This window comes from Nomascus leucogenys, chromosome 5 (genome assembly GCF_006542625.1).
Source record: "Nomascus leucogenys isolate Asia chromosome 5, Asia_NLE_v1, whole genome shotgun sequence".
Taxonomy (NCBI): domain Eukaryota; kingdom Metazoa; phylum Chordata; class Mammalia; order Primates; family Hylobatidae; genus Nomascus; species Nomascus leucogenys.
In genome coordinates, this window is record NC_044385.1 from 136,181,273 (window position 1) to 136,196,759 (window position 15,487).

The following is a 15,487-nucleotide window of genomic DNA, read 5'->3' on the forward strand; positions in this document are numbered from 1 at the left end:
TGCTTCATGAGAATAAAAAGCATTCCAGGGAGAAGAGCTAGTGAAAGGTCTCTGCATCTGGATGAGCTTGGCCGACGTGAGGGACAGAGGAAGGTGCAGGGTAGAACAAGGTGAGCCTGGGGCACTGTGAGATGAGGCAGGGACAAGGCGGCAGGATGTCGCTTTGGTGATGGTTGGAATTTTCATGGGGTTCCAAGTACAATGAAAAACCAGGGAGAGGTCTGTGCAGGGCACTGGCCCATCTCAGTTGTAGAGCTCTGGCTGTGGTGTGGAATATAGAGTTCAGGGACCAAGAGTGTGAAGAAGGGGCCTCCAAGAGATCCGTGTGGGTGTCCGCAGTGTTGGGAATCAGGAGAGCAGTAGTGGGAATTGTGGGAAGTGTTCAAATTCAGATAGTATTTTGGAATTAAAGCCTTGCCGATGACTTAGGGGTGGAGTGTGAGGGAAAAAGAGAAACTAATATTGACTGGCAGTGTTTTGACCTAAGCAGCTTGGTGAGTGGAACTGGTATTTATTGAAATGGGAAAGATCCAGATTGAAACAGGTTTTGGGGTTAGGGCTGGGGGAAAAGAAATCAAGAATTCTCCCTGAAATACATGCATGTCTATTTCAACATACACATGTAGAATATCAGTTGAACAGGTATTTGCATATATAGTTCTGGAACTCAGATTAAGTGGTCAAAGATAGAGATAGAAAGACTTATTTTTTAAAAGGCTGGATGTGGTGGCTCGTGCCTGGAATCCCAGTACTTTGGGAGGCTGAAGTGGGAGGACTGCTTGAGCCCAGGAGTTCAAGACCAGTCTGGGCAACATAGTAAGGTCCCATCTCTACACAAAAACTTAAAAAAAAATTATCCAGGCATGGTGGCATGGTGGCATGCACATTTAGTCCCAGCTACTTGTGGGGCTGAGATGGCAGAACGATTTGAGCCTGTGGCTGCAGTGAATCGTGATCATGCCACTGCACTCCAGCCTGGGTGACAGGCTGTCTTAAAAAAAAAAACAAAAAAAAAAAAAGGAAAGAAAGATAAAGAAAATAAAGAGGAATGAAAGGAGTGAGGGAGGATAGATAGGTGGCTAGGTTGAGGGATGAGTAGGTGGATTACAGAACCTGTGGCATCTAAAGCCACAGGCATGGATGGAATACCTACAACATGCGTAGACAGAGAAGGCGAGAGGTCTGAGCACTGGGTCCCAGGGCACTCTTAGGTGTGGACCTCAGGAGGAGGAGGTGATCCTGCAGGACAGACTAGAAAGCAATGAACAGGAAGGTAAGAAAAATACCCAGGTGAGTCTGTTGCTTTGGAAGAAGGCAAGGAAAGCATTTCAAGAAGGGGAGAGTGATCAATTGTATCAGAGATGACCAATCGGTCAGTAAGATAAAGCAGAGAACCAAGCTTTGGAGGTGTGTGAAGTCCTAGGAAGAACATATCCATGGAACATGAGGGACAAATACCTAATTGGGTGAATTCAAGAGAGGGTGAGTGTTTGTTGTTGGGGTAGAAACATTTCAGTTTACTTCAGTTCAACCCGACACTTCAGAAAACTGTCTAACAGTTTCTTTAAAATTTGAAAATAGACCTCTCGTGTAACCCAGCCATTCCATGCCTTTGGCCATTCCATGGCCAAAGCCATTCCATTCTTTACCCAACAGAAGTAAAAACATATGCTCACACGAGGAACTGTACACATATGTTCACAGCAAATGCATTTGTATTAGACCCAAACTGGAAGCAACCTAAATGCCCCTCAGCAGGAGAAGTGAATTGTAGCACAGTCAGCATCACTGAACCAGAGGATACGTTCTGGGAAATGGGTCGTCAGGCGATTTTGCTGCTGTGCGAATGCCATAGAGTGCGCTTTACACAAAACTAGATGGTACAGCCTACTCCACACCTAGGCTAAAGGGCAGAGCCATGGCTCCCAGGCTACAGACCTGTTCAGCGTGTGGCTGTACTGAATACTGCAGGCAACTGTAACACAATGTTATTTGTGTATCTAACCATAGAAAAGGAACAATAAAAACATAATATAAAAGACAAAAATGGTACATCTTTGTAAGGCTTTGGTCATAAATGGAGCTTGCCGGATTGGAAATTGCTCTGGGGGAATCAGTGAGTGACGGTGGGTGAATGTGAAGGCCTAGGACGCTACTGTACACCTACTGGACACTTATAAAGACCGGGCGCTTAGGCTACACTAAAGTTATTGAAAAACATTTGTAAGTTTTTGATAATAAATTAACCTTAGTGCACGGTAAGACTTTTTTTTAACTTTATAATTTAAAAAATTTTTTTTTTCTTTTCTGAGACAGAGTCTCGCTCTTTCACCCAGGCTGGAGTGCAGTGGTGTAGTCTTGGCTCACTGCAACCTCCGTCTCCCAGGCTCAAGAGATCCTCCTGCCTCTGCCCCCCAAGTAGCTCAGATTACAGACACACACCACCACACTCAGCTAAATTTTTTGTATTTTTGGTAGAGATGGGGTTTTACCAGGTTGCCCAGGCTGGTCTCCCACTCGTGAGCTCAAGTGATCCGCCCACCTCAGCCTCCCAAAGTGCTGGGATTACAGGGATGAGCCACCGCACCCGGTAGTATTTTTAAACATTTTTTGACTCCTTTGTAATAACATTTAGCTTAAAACACATTGTACATCTGTACAAAATATTTTCTTTCTTTATATCCTTATTCTATAAGCTTTTTTCCTATTTCAAAATTTTGTTTAAAAAATGTTTTGAATGTTTTTGTTAAAAACTAACACACACACAGACACAGACACACACACAGACACACACACACACACCACACACACACACACACACATTAGCCTAGGCCTACACAGGGTCAAGATCATCAATATCCCTGTCTCCCACCTCCACAATTTGTCCCACTGGGAGTTTGTCAGGGGCAATAACAGGCATGGAGCTGTCATCTCCTCTGAGAACAATGCTTTTTTTTGAAGGACTTGCTGGAGGCTGTCATATATTTAATTTTTTTTAAAATGAGCAGACGTACTCTCCAAATATGATAAAAATATGGTATAGTAAATACATATGCCAGTAACAGTTTATTATCATTATCAAGTATTACATACTATATATAACTGTATGTGCTATCCTTTTATGGGACTGGCAACACAGTAGGTCTGTTTACAGCAGCATCACCACAAACATACGAGCAAGGATGGCATTAGGACATTATAATGTCACCAGGGGATAGGAATTTTTCAGCTCCAATATTGTCTTGTAGGACCTCCATTATATTTGCAGCCCATGATTGACTGAAGCAAAATTAGTGCATGACTGTATTGCCATACAATGGAATACTACTTACCAATAAAAAGGAATAAGCTAATGATATGTGCAACAATGCAGATGAACTTCCAAATAATTTTGCTGATAAAAAAACCAAACAGTCACAAAGGATTAAATACTGTGCATATATACAAAATTCTAGAAGACTTCAAGCCAATTTCTAATAAAATCAGTAAGACATTGGTTATCTGAGATAAAGAGAGGCATAGATTGCAAAGAAGCACAGGAAGCTAGAATTGTAGACATTCTGATTGGTGAGTATTGGTAGCTCATTCTGTTTCTAGTTTGCATTTCCCTGATGACTAACAATGTGGAACATCTTTTATATACTTGTTGGCCATTTGTATGCATTGTTTTGTAAAGTGTCTCTGCAAACTTGCTGGTATTTTTTATTGGGTTGCTTACCTTCTTAATATTGAAACATAAACATTGCATTATATATTCATACAATATAAATAGCACAGAAATGTATTTCTTCAAAAAAAAAAAAAGATTTCAAGAGACAAACTTGCAACATTAGGTCTGTCTTCCAGGGTCTTTGTCAGGTAACAAAATCCTATAGCATTGTAGGGTGAAATATATATTATACATAAATATATCATTAGATATATAAGATATAGAAATATAAATAAATATATATTTTTAACTATATAAATTTTTTTCAGGAACAATAAAACTTTTAATTGCAAGGTTTCTTTGCTTCCCTGGCACATTCACACTTGGTCATAGAGTATTGTATTTCAAATGCTCCTCAATTCTATTGGTTATTAAGTTCAGTTTTTTGCTGATATTTATGTATTAAGCTAGCCTCCATTTATAGAATGTGTGTGTGTGTGTGTGTGTGTGAACACACATGTGCACCAGGACGGTATCTTCCACAGGTTTTGATATTGTAGTTTTTGCTGAATTTTTTTAAAAAGAACTCTTGTTAAAGATCTGTAATGGCTTAAGTAGCACTGGAATTATCCCTGAAGGTTAAAAGGCATTCACCAGGGAAACTGTGTGGACCTAGAATTTTTTCAAGGGGTAGTACATTTAATAGAGACAATCATGGTAACATGTATATTGGTAGGAGGTTTAAATAATGAAATAATTCAGGTAAAGCTATCGTATTTTAGAGTGAATCCCAGTTCATATGTATAACAAGTTCAGAAAATCTCCCAGTGCTAGGAGCTACCTTTTGCCTTGCAAATAAATCAGAAAGAAGGGCGATTAAGAAGAATGCTATGTCATCACACACTACACCATTCTAAAAGTTTTTTGTTCCTGAGAAATTTTTAAGAATAAGGAAAGATTTAGTGGGAAATTATAGTATTGACAATTACCCTTCGTTACATTTTTCCTGGCTATCCTTTGGGATTGAGCTGATGACAGGGCCGTCTCCAAGCAGAAGTACTCTTCATATTTAGCTTTAAACAGTTCCTAAAATTAAATTATGTATGACTTACTTTTTGTGACCTTCCATGATACAGCTGTATTTTTCTGAATTTAGTAATTCCTCAAGGCTTTTTCTGTCACGGCATCCTTTCTTCACCTCTCTAGGTTCTCAGTGCCTAATATTTATTTGGGTTTATTCTCTTACTTTTTAGTCATTACATACTTTTTATTACTAATGCCAAAGTCCTTTACTTGGCCTAAAAAACACAAGGAAGTTGCCCACAGAGCGCCATCAGGGGAAACACAGAATCCCTTCCCTACCAGCTTTATGGATACCTGCTATGGTTTGAGTATCCCCTCCAAAACTCATGTTGAAATTTAATTGTCAATGTAAGAGTATTGGGTGGTGGGATCTTGAAGAGCTGATTAGGTCTTGAGGACTCTGCTCTCACACATGTGGGTTAGTCATCTCTGGAGTTCAGCCTCCTTTCCCTCTGTCTTGGGTACTCACTTCCACCTTCCACCCTTCCACTGTGGAATGGCCCTCACCAGATGCTGGCACCATGCTCTTGGACTTCCCAGCCTCTACCACCATGAGCCAAATACATTTCTTTTATTTATAAACTACCCAGTCTTTGGTATTTTGTTAAAGCAGCAGAAAATGGGCTAAGACAATAACATTGCTGAAAATAGACTGACCTAATAAACAGAGGAATTGAATTAGCAACTGACATAATTAGAACACATGCACACACACACAACTCATTCCTTCTAGAAAAAAACGCTGGCCATTAACCTGTGGTCCAGAATAAGCTTTAGTGACCTCAGACAGTAAACAACTCCAGTGTAGCAACACGAGTGACTGCCTGTGACTCTCTTATTTATTATAGCTCAAGGGTCAAGAGTGTGTCACAGTATAATTGAAAATGCTTTCCCATTGGGCATTCATCAACATGTTATTAAAATCTTGTTAAAATATTGTTAGCTTGTTTAAGTTTGTCAGGTCTTATAAGCTCCAGATTTAGGATTTGTCTAAGTGCAGCGGAATGTTCGCCCATTTATAATGAACAATCATGCTCCCAGTGCCTTGTGGATCCGTGGTAAACTAAAATTAATCTTTGTCTAACAGCTTTAATTAGGATGGTATTTAGACTGATGTCTTTCAACACTCTTGGGACCATGACTTACTCATAGATCCTCTGGTTGACACAAAAAGCTATCAACTCACATTCCTTTACACTTTTTAATGTTAAAGATAATATCTTTGGCAGGTGAAAGATACTGTGATTTTAGCATGTTACTTGTGAAAACTAGATAGTACACAGACATCACCCTTCATAGTACTCCACGTTTACAATTGGAGGCATGGCAGGCTTAGGGCCAAATTGAGCCGCTTTCATAAAAATCAAATGTATGTCCAGAATCACATATAGGGTGATGGCAGACAGTTTAACTCATTAGCACAAAGTCAAGGATTACTTGGGAAAACAACGTTCCTGAACGGAAAATGGTAAGTGATTATACTCTTTGCTTTTCCCCATGTCAGCGTACTTGCCTTTATTGGGTGAGAGTTCTGATGTACCCTCTGTTGTGTCACTTAATAAGTCGTGTATTGAAAGCATAGAAATAAGTAGCTACACCATGAAGAAAACAGAAGCATGCAAACACCCTTGGCTAGCCTAACTGCATGCTTGGAAGAGCATGGAGGAAGTAACTTTAGCACAACTGAAGTTAATGTGGCCGGGCGCGGTGGCTCACACCTGTAATCCCAGCACTTTGGGAAGCCAAGGTGGGCAAATCACCTGAGGTCAGGAGTTTGAGACCAGCCTGGCCAACATAGCGAAGCCCCATCTCTACTAAAAATACAAAAATTAGCCAGGCGTGGTGGAGCGTGCCTGTAATCCCAGCTACTCAGGAGGCTGAGGCAGGAGAATCGCTTGAACCTGGGAGGCAGAGGTTGCAGTGAGCAGAGATCACGCCACTGCACTCCAGCCTGGGAGACAGAGTGAGACTGCATCTCAAAAAAAAGAAAAGAAGAAAGAAAAAAGAAAAAGAAAATTTAACGTAACAAATGAATGGTTTGGTGAAGGCGTTTGGCAGAGGAAGGGAATACACCAAAGAATAGCATAGGAATTATTACTGAAATACAGAAATGCTGTGGATTTTTGCCAACTTTCCAGTGACTTTATAAGCTGTGAGGTTTATAAAAAGCATAGTATGTCCTATGCTTCTAAATTTGTAACTGAAAATATCAATAAAACTGTCCAGATAGAATTTGCATTCTTGCTATGGCTCTTAAATATAAAATATTAACATAAATGCACATGAAACAAAATGTACTTGGCTTGTTTTAATGCCACATTTTCTGTTTTAATCAGGACTTTTGCTGACATTGATCTACAGGTAGAAAATGCTCAGCTATTCATTCCATGCATGTTTCTAACTATCTTACAGATATTGGAATCAGAAACTCAGACTTTCCTTCTTTCCTCTCTCCCTCCCTTCCCCTCTCCCCTCCTTCACCTGCCCTTTCCCCTCCCTCCCTCCTTTCCTTCCTTCCTTCCTTCCCTCCTTCCTTCCATCCTTCCTTCCTCTTTCTTCCTCCTTCTCTTCATCCCTCCCTCCTTTCTTCCTTCCTTCCATCCTTCCTTCCTTCCATCCTTCCTTCCTCTTTCTTCCTCCTTCTCTTCATCCCTCCCTCCTTTCTTCCTTCCCTCCTTCCCCTTTTTCCTCCTTCCCACCTTCCTTCCTTTCTTCCCTCCTTCTCTTCATCCCTCCCTCCTTTCTTCCTTCCCTCCTTCCCCTTTTCCTCCTTCCCACCTCCTTCCTTCTCCCTCCTTCTCTTCATCCCTCCCTCCTTTCTTCCTTCCCTCCTTCCCCTTTTTCCTCCTTCCCACCTTCCTTCCTTTCTTCCCTCCTTCTTTCTTTCCCTTTTCCTGTCAGTAAACCCACTCACATTTATTTAATACCAACCACAACGAGTGATTTCCTGATGTCAAGGTATTCATTATACAACAAATTATTTTACATTGGTTTTCAAGTAACCATTTCATGGAACTGATGTCATTTGATAACTATTTGACACTGAACAATGTTTAAGCGTATGTCTAATGAAAGGCATTTATAATAGAAAATGGGATTTTCAGAAAATCTACCAGGATACATGTCATTAGGAATGAATTCTAGCTAGCAGTCTCTGAAACAGCCTTCCAAGACAGAGCAAAAGATGGCAAAGAATAACACTTATCACACATACCTAGGAAAAGAAATTCTATCCATAGAGTGCTAATCTGAGAAACCAAAATGAGATCTTCCCCACGCTTTCCTGCACGGAACAAAGCAAACTGCCAGACCAACAGCGATAAGGAGACCTTGTTCTCTCCTCTACTCCCCTGCTCCCTGCTCCGAGGACAGGAAATGTGGCAGCCAATCCTGTCCTGTAGATGAGCGGTGTTTTGAAGTGACAAACACTGCACAGCTGCCTCCCACACCAACACAGCACCACAATCACTATTTTTCATAGTCTTATTAGGTCTGCATAAAAATAAGAAGAACAAAGACCCCATAACAGAACCCTAAGTTAGGAAGGAGCTTGGAGGTGTAAGGGTGCAGGGAAGGCTGCACCATTCCGAGGAGGAAAGTGCTGGCGGAGGAGCAGGGGCAGGGTTGAGAAATCCCGGTGGGAACAGAGCGTGTTCTCGTGGTTCAGTTATCAGAGGACCCACTGAGGTACTGAGAAGACCCTCTCTGCAGAGCACCCCACGTGAACACCTGGCCATTGTGGAAACACAGCCTGCTCCACCAGCTCCCGCTGCTGGCGTGGAGGGCAGCACTCTGTCTCAGCTGGAGCTCAGTCTACACTGACTTCTGGCAAATCCTGGGTCTGAATAAATCCCTCTTCAGGATGAGTGTATGTGCATGCACTCACAAAAAATACATGGGAACCATATGAGACACAGAAATGGAGGCCACCTCCTAAACTGTCAGAGGAAAGACATACTTCTGAAAATCTACCTAATATAACACCTAGAATAATGCTTGCTGTTTAATGACCTTAAGAGCATGCAAGGAAGTTCTCCAAGAAACCAAAGGAAACATTCATGGACAAGAAATGAAAAATTAAAATAATTCAAAGTGTGACAAAGCCAAGCGCATCAGCATGAGGAAGAGTAACTGAATTGATACCATCCAAAATAAATCAGTGATGTGGAACACATTTGAAAAGCCCTTCTAGAATGCAGAAGAAAAAGGCAAAGCAATAAAGAATAACAAATATATTACCTTTGTGCAAAGCAGGGAATGAAAACATAATTAAAGAAAAAAGGTTGGAAGTATGGATTAAAATACACAAAGAAAAATTAAAGAAAATAAACATCTAAAAATATTGAATTATTATTATAACATAAAGAAAATTGCCTTAAGCATTCAGGTCATAAACAAGTTATTTAAAAAGGAAGAAATACCAAATTGACCTTAGATTTCTTTTTTGCCAGGTGATGCATTTGAAGACAAGAGAGCATAGAGCTACGGAAGCGAGTAGCTACATCATAAAGAAAACAGAAGCATGCAAACACCCTTGGCTAGCCCAACTGCATGCTTGGAAGAGCATGGAGGAAGTAACTGCAGAGCACAACTAAAGTTAATGTGGCCGGGCGCGGCGGCTCACGCCTGTAATCCCAGCACTGTGGGAGGCCGAAGTGGGCAGATCACTTGAGGTCAGGAGTTCGAGACCAGCCTGGCCATCATGATGAAACCCTGTCTCTACTAAAAATACAAAAATTAGCCAAGTGTGGTGGTGCACACCTGTAATTCCAGCTACTCAGGAGGCTGAGGCAGGAGAATTGCTTGAACCCAGGAAGCGGAGGTTACCGTGAGGCAAGATTGTGCCACTGTGCTCCAGCCTGGGCAATAGAGCAAGATTCTGTCTCAAGAAAAAAAATGTAGAGCATGTAATAAACTAATACTGAGGGTGGCAGAAATAAAACAACAGTGAAAATTAAAGCAATTACAAAGGAAAGCAATAGTATAACGTAACACAATTTTGGGACATACAAAAACAATCAAATGGGACTGAGGTTATTTAATATCGATAACGGGAATAGTCTAAACTGGAAATAGAAAAGCTATGAATTTTAATGCATCAGAAATATAATATCAAAAACTTAAAGTAACATCTGTTAGGAATTCAAGGAGAATGTAATATAACTATTAATATATGTGTTATGTCCACAAGACTGTATCACACAAGCTATGTATTCTGACCATTTGAAAACTGGATATAATTAATAAAATATTATATTTAAAGCTCCAGCCTCTGAACCTGAATTGCCACAGGAACTCTGGAGACCAGTTGGGCAATATTTATTAAAATTAGAAATGTTCATACCCATCAATTTCACAATTTCACTTCTAAGTGCACACTTTAGGGAATACTTCTACATGTTCAAGAGAAGAGACACGTTAGAGGATCACTGCAGCAGTGTTTGCAGCAAGAAAAAAAGTGGAAAATAACAGAAACAGCCCTCAGTAGGGAATGAATAAAATGCAGAGTATGCTGGACTACTGTGAAGAAATGTTAAAATACACAGATGATCTAAATTGGCATATACGTAACATAAGCTACTGAGCTCTGGGTGTTAGAAGTTAGCAATCGGACTCCATGTAAGCATCAAAGGGGAAGTTAGCATTGCCTACAGGATTTGATTCTTGTTCTGTCTCTTATGCAGAATGTATACATCTATTACATGTGCAATTATTAAAAATAGTCGTCACTATTTTTCCTCCTCAATGATAGGAATATGCATGATGGTTTTATTATGCTTTATGTTTCCTTTTTTGCAATATTCTCATCTATGAAAGCATATAACTGGTGAATAAACATTATAATAAGTAACTCTTAGACCAAAAGGAAATAAAAACTAGAGTTACAGATTATTTTGACAATAAAATATTGAGACTACAAAGTAGTGACATTTAAAAGTTGTGGCCAAAGCTGTTCCCTGAGGCAAAAATCTCACCCTTTAACGTTTCAGTTATTAAACGTTAAAGAAATACAAATAAACTTAGTATACAATTTGAGAAGATAGAAAACCAAGCCCCCAAAAAATCAATAGATGTGTTTTTATATAAACATTAAGATGGATGCTAACTTCCTCATGACCAGACAAAAACAGACTTCCAAAGATTTCATGTGGGGAGTGCGGGAGGAAGGGCTGGACATGTTAGTCACAACACTATAACATTTGTGGGCTAATATTTTCCTGGATTCCACTGAGGGAATAGCAGGAGAGAGGGACATGCTGAGAAAACAATTCTAAACAGAACTCCTAATGGCCTCCAGGTTACTCTGTGTTGTGGATGAGGGGGCTGTGGAGAGAGGGGTTTCTGAGCCATCACAGTGGCTAATTTTTCTGGAATGAGGTAAACTTTCCAGAAGAAAGTTTCTAGTAGCCACCTTGCATGAAGAGCTATTCTTAACCCCCATGAACAGAGAGAGAACAAGAATGGAAGGGTGAAAAGTCATCGTGAACAGAAGGGGGAAAGGCCTAAACTTGTTTCATTTGTGGTGAAGTTTGGACCTGGGGTTTCCTGTGGTGTCAAGATGGCGAGAAGGTGATGGAGGCCTCTTGGAGGCCTGAGGAGAATTTCAATTACTGTTCTTGTTGAACGTGACATTCTACTCGCAACCACTTGACAGAAAACGCTGTCTTCTGTTTCTATTCTAATAGACAACATGCCCTGTATCTTCTTGCCCTGGGATGAAAACACTTTCCACTGATTTTTAATTGAGAAATTGTGCAATTTTCTTTGAAACAAAAAGTTGTTTACTGTGTTTTTCTTTTTCGGCATGGACATAGAATTGTTACATGGGCTTGAGGGCTTTGCTTTTGCATTGGCTTTCTGGTATTTTCAAGAAATTTCTCATTAACCTCACCAGGGCCTGACATGCTTTATTAGGGGTCCGGGTCCTGTGGAGCATCGACTTTGAATTAGTAGTCTTGTTTCACTCAGGATGAATTTTTAAATAGATTATTTTTCCAAAATCAAAGCAAGAAAAAAATGAAAAGTGAGAAAAATCAAAGCAAGAAAAAAATGGGGAAAATTCCAGAAGGCAGGCTGGCATAATGGTCTACATGAGATTGTCTCCCAATCAGATAGACAGAACCCTGTTAAAGAGGCTGCTGCAGCAGGTGATGTAATTCCAAAATGGCCACAACTACACTTCCTGCCCCACATGTCCTTCCACGATGTGACTCAACTGCACTCCCATCAAGTCTAAGAGAATTCCTCTCCCTCTACCTAGGAGCTTACAACTGCTTCGTCCAATAATGTAAGGGGGAATGCTCTGTAGCTTCCAAAGCTGAGTCATGAAAGGGAATGCATCTTGTACCCATTCACTGGAGCACTCATACCTGGTACCCCCAGCTGGCAGGTAAGAAGTTTGACTCCTTGAGGCAGCCATGTTGTGAGAAAGCCCAGCCATGGTGAGGACGTGCGCAGGTGCTCTGGTCAAAAGTCAACTCTTTGAATCATCCAGCTGAGGCTCCAGACCTCATGAGACAAGCCATTTCCACTGGTCCCTATCTGAATTTGTGAGCACCATCAACTGTGTGATTGAGGCCATTAAGTTTTGCCATAACCAGAACTGTTATGGGTTGAATTTTGTCCCCTCAAAATTTGAAAATGAGGACACTGCAGATATAACTCATTAAGATGAAGTTATAGTGAAGTAGGGTGGATCCCTAATCCCTTGGGACTAATGTTCTTATAAAAGGGAATATTTGGACAAAGACACAAACACAGAAAGAATGCCAAGTGAAGATGAAGGCAGAGATTGGGATGATGCTTTTATAAGCCAAAGGATGCCAAAGATTGCCAGAAAATTACCAGAAGCCAAGAGATGCATGGAACAGATTCTCACTCACCACCTGATATGGTTTGGCTCTGTTCCCTACCCAAATCTCATGTGGAATTGAAATTGCCAGTGTTGGAGGAGGGGCCTGGTGGGAGGTGATTGGATCATGGGGGCAGATTTCCTCCTTGCTGTTCTCATGATAGTGAATGACTTCTCACAAGATCTGATTGTTTCAAAGTTTGTAGCACCTCCTCCATCACCCTTGATACCATGTGAAGAAGATGCTTGCTTCCCCTTTGCCTTCCACCATGATTGTAAGTTTCCTGAGGCCTCCCAGCCATGCTTCCTGTACAGCCTGTGGAACTGCAAGCCAATTGAACCTCTTTCCTTCATAAATTACTCAGTCTCATATAGTTCTTTATAGCAGTGTGAGAATGAACTAACGCAGACACACTTAGAAGGAAGCAACACTGCTGATATTCTGATCTCAGACTTCTAGCTGCTGGAATAAACTAATGTTCTTGAAGTCATTTGTTTGTGGTGTTTTTTTACAGCAGCCATGGCAAACAAATACACTCATGAAAGATCATATATTGCTGTATAAAGTTACATTCTTATTTTTGGTTAGTTTGGCCTAAAATGCTTGTTTGTTAAGGTAATGTTGATGCATTGTTACTTTTCTCTAAGGGGTTAGAGAGGGAACTCCACACATTCCTCCCTCCCTCCACACATCCTTGCCCTCCCTCTTGCATTTTTACAAGCTAGGGCAACAAGTATAGCTCAGAGTGGAACGATGATAAAGCTCTGCTGTCCACATCCCTTTCAGATAGTCTCAGGTGACACTCTGGGTACTGTCATTCAACCAGAAACAAAGTCCTCTAATTTTACGATTAGTCCATGTTACTCTGTTTTGTCTACAGGATGTTGAGAGACCTTGTTAAGCTGCTGGCTGAAATCTAGATAAATGACATTGACAGAATTTTCATCATGTGGTGATTCAGTAACTCAAATATGCGACTTAACATAAGTTAATGTGTGTGCATGTGTGTGTGAACCCAACCATATGTGCATATCGTTACACATACAATCTCATGTATACAATCTCACTACACATTTTCGAAGCTGGGAGAGCTTGGTCCAAGCAGGTAAATTTGATGCCTAGTCCAGAAAAAAAAACAACAACTTCAGAATGAACTATTAAAAGAAAAAAACTGTGATAATCAAACACTAGTAAGAAAAAAAACTATATCAAACCCAACTCACTTGTAAAATAGGTTTGAGCTGGTGGTGTCATCTGTGCTTCCCCAGGCCCTTCTAGCTTCATTGCTGACTTAGATAATGACCCAGAGAAAAGCTTAATCGTTAGCTGCAAAAACACAAAGCCAGGAAAGGCAAAATGAATTGCATATCTCCTAAAGGACATTTCAAACCCCCCAATCCAGTCCAATCATGAAAAAAACACCGTGTACACACAGATTTTGGAAATTCTGCAAGATACATCGTCAGCACTGCGCCCCTATCCCCCACCATTGTCAAAGTCATGAAAGACAAGGAAAGACTGAGAAACTGCCACAGACCAGAGGACGCCAGAGAGACGTGACTACTAAATGCAATGGGGAACCCTGGAATGGATCCTGCAACAGAAAGAACATTAATGGAAAAACTCATGAAGCCCAAACAAAGTCAGGAGTGCAGTTAATACTAATTCACCCTTGTCAGTTACTTAGTTTGATGAATGAACCATGGTCAAGTAAGATAGTAACAGCAGGGGAACCTGGCTCAGAGTCATAGGGGAACTTTCTGTCCTGTCTTTGCAACTTTTCTGTGAATCAAAAATTCTTTCCCAAATCTAGTTTTTTTAAGGAAAAACAAAAAAGTCAAGTTAAAGGTAGATGGGTGGGGCAAACTCACAGACGAAAATTAACTGGGGAATAAAATGAACTCACTGATGGCTCCATTCAACAAACACTTGTTGAACACATCTGATGTGTCAGATAGTAGCAGACACTGTATTATGAGGGTTTAAAACGGGTAGACTGCCTCTCTGTAAGGAGACCCACGGATTTCTACCCTGAAATAGAAAGTTCTCACCGCCTGAGTACAGATATGAAATCTAACCACACGGGATTCCATACGGATCTTAGTTAACAAGTTCAATTTTAAGCATGCATGTGCTGTGGATGAAAGGAAGTTAATGTAATATTAGCCTGCATTCATGGGATTCCAGGAGGCAGGAAAGGATGAAGGCACACACCATGTGGATTTACAGCCTTCTGGCTCCAAGCTCACATCACTGTCCTGAGTGGCAAAGCCCTGCAGATGAGAATTCCTTGCCTGGGGAGGTTGTGTGGGCCCTCAGGGATTGGCTGGCTTCCACTGGAAAAGCACTGACTTTCTTTTTTAAAAATAATTTCAATAGCTTTAGGGGTACAAGTCGTCTTTGGTTACATGGATGGATTCTACAGTGGTGAATTCTGAGATTTTAGTGCACCCATCATCCAAGCAGTGTACACTATACCCAATAAGTACCTTCTAATCAAGAGAGTGGCTTGGCCAGAGTGTGGGGCTCTCCCCAGAGAGAGGAGACTTGATGGAGAGGATCAAGCCCTCAGCAAATTTTGCTGTTAAAGTCACATCGGCTGTGTGCTGGAGACCTTTCAACAGGATTGGGGTCTTTACTCATCACTAGAAAGCCAAAGGGAAGCCACAGCGCCCCCCCATTTTTTTTTTTTTTGAGACAGAATTTCGCTCTGGCTGGAGTGCAGTGGCACGATCTCAGTGCATTGCAACCTCTGCCTCCCAGGTTCAGGTGATTCTCATGCCTCAGCCTCCTGAGTAGCTGAGATTACAGGCATACAGCACCATGCCCAGCTAACTTTTGTATTTTTAGTAGAGACAGGATTTCGCCATTTTGCCCAGGCTGGTCTCGAACTCCTGGCCTC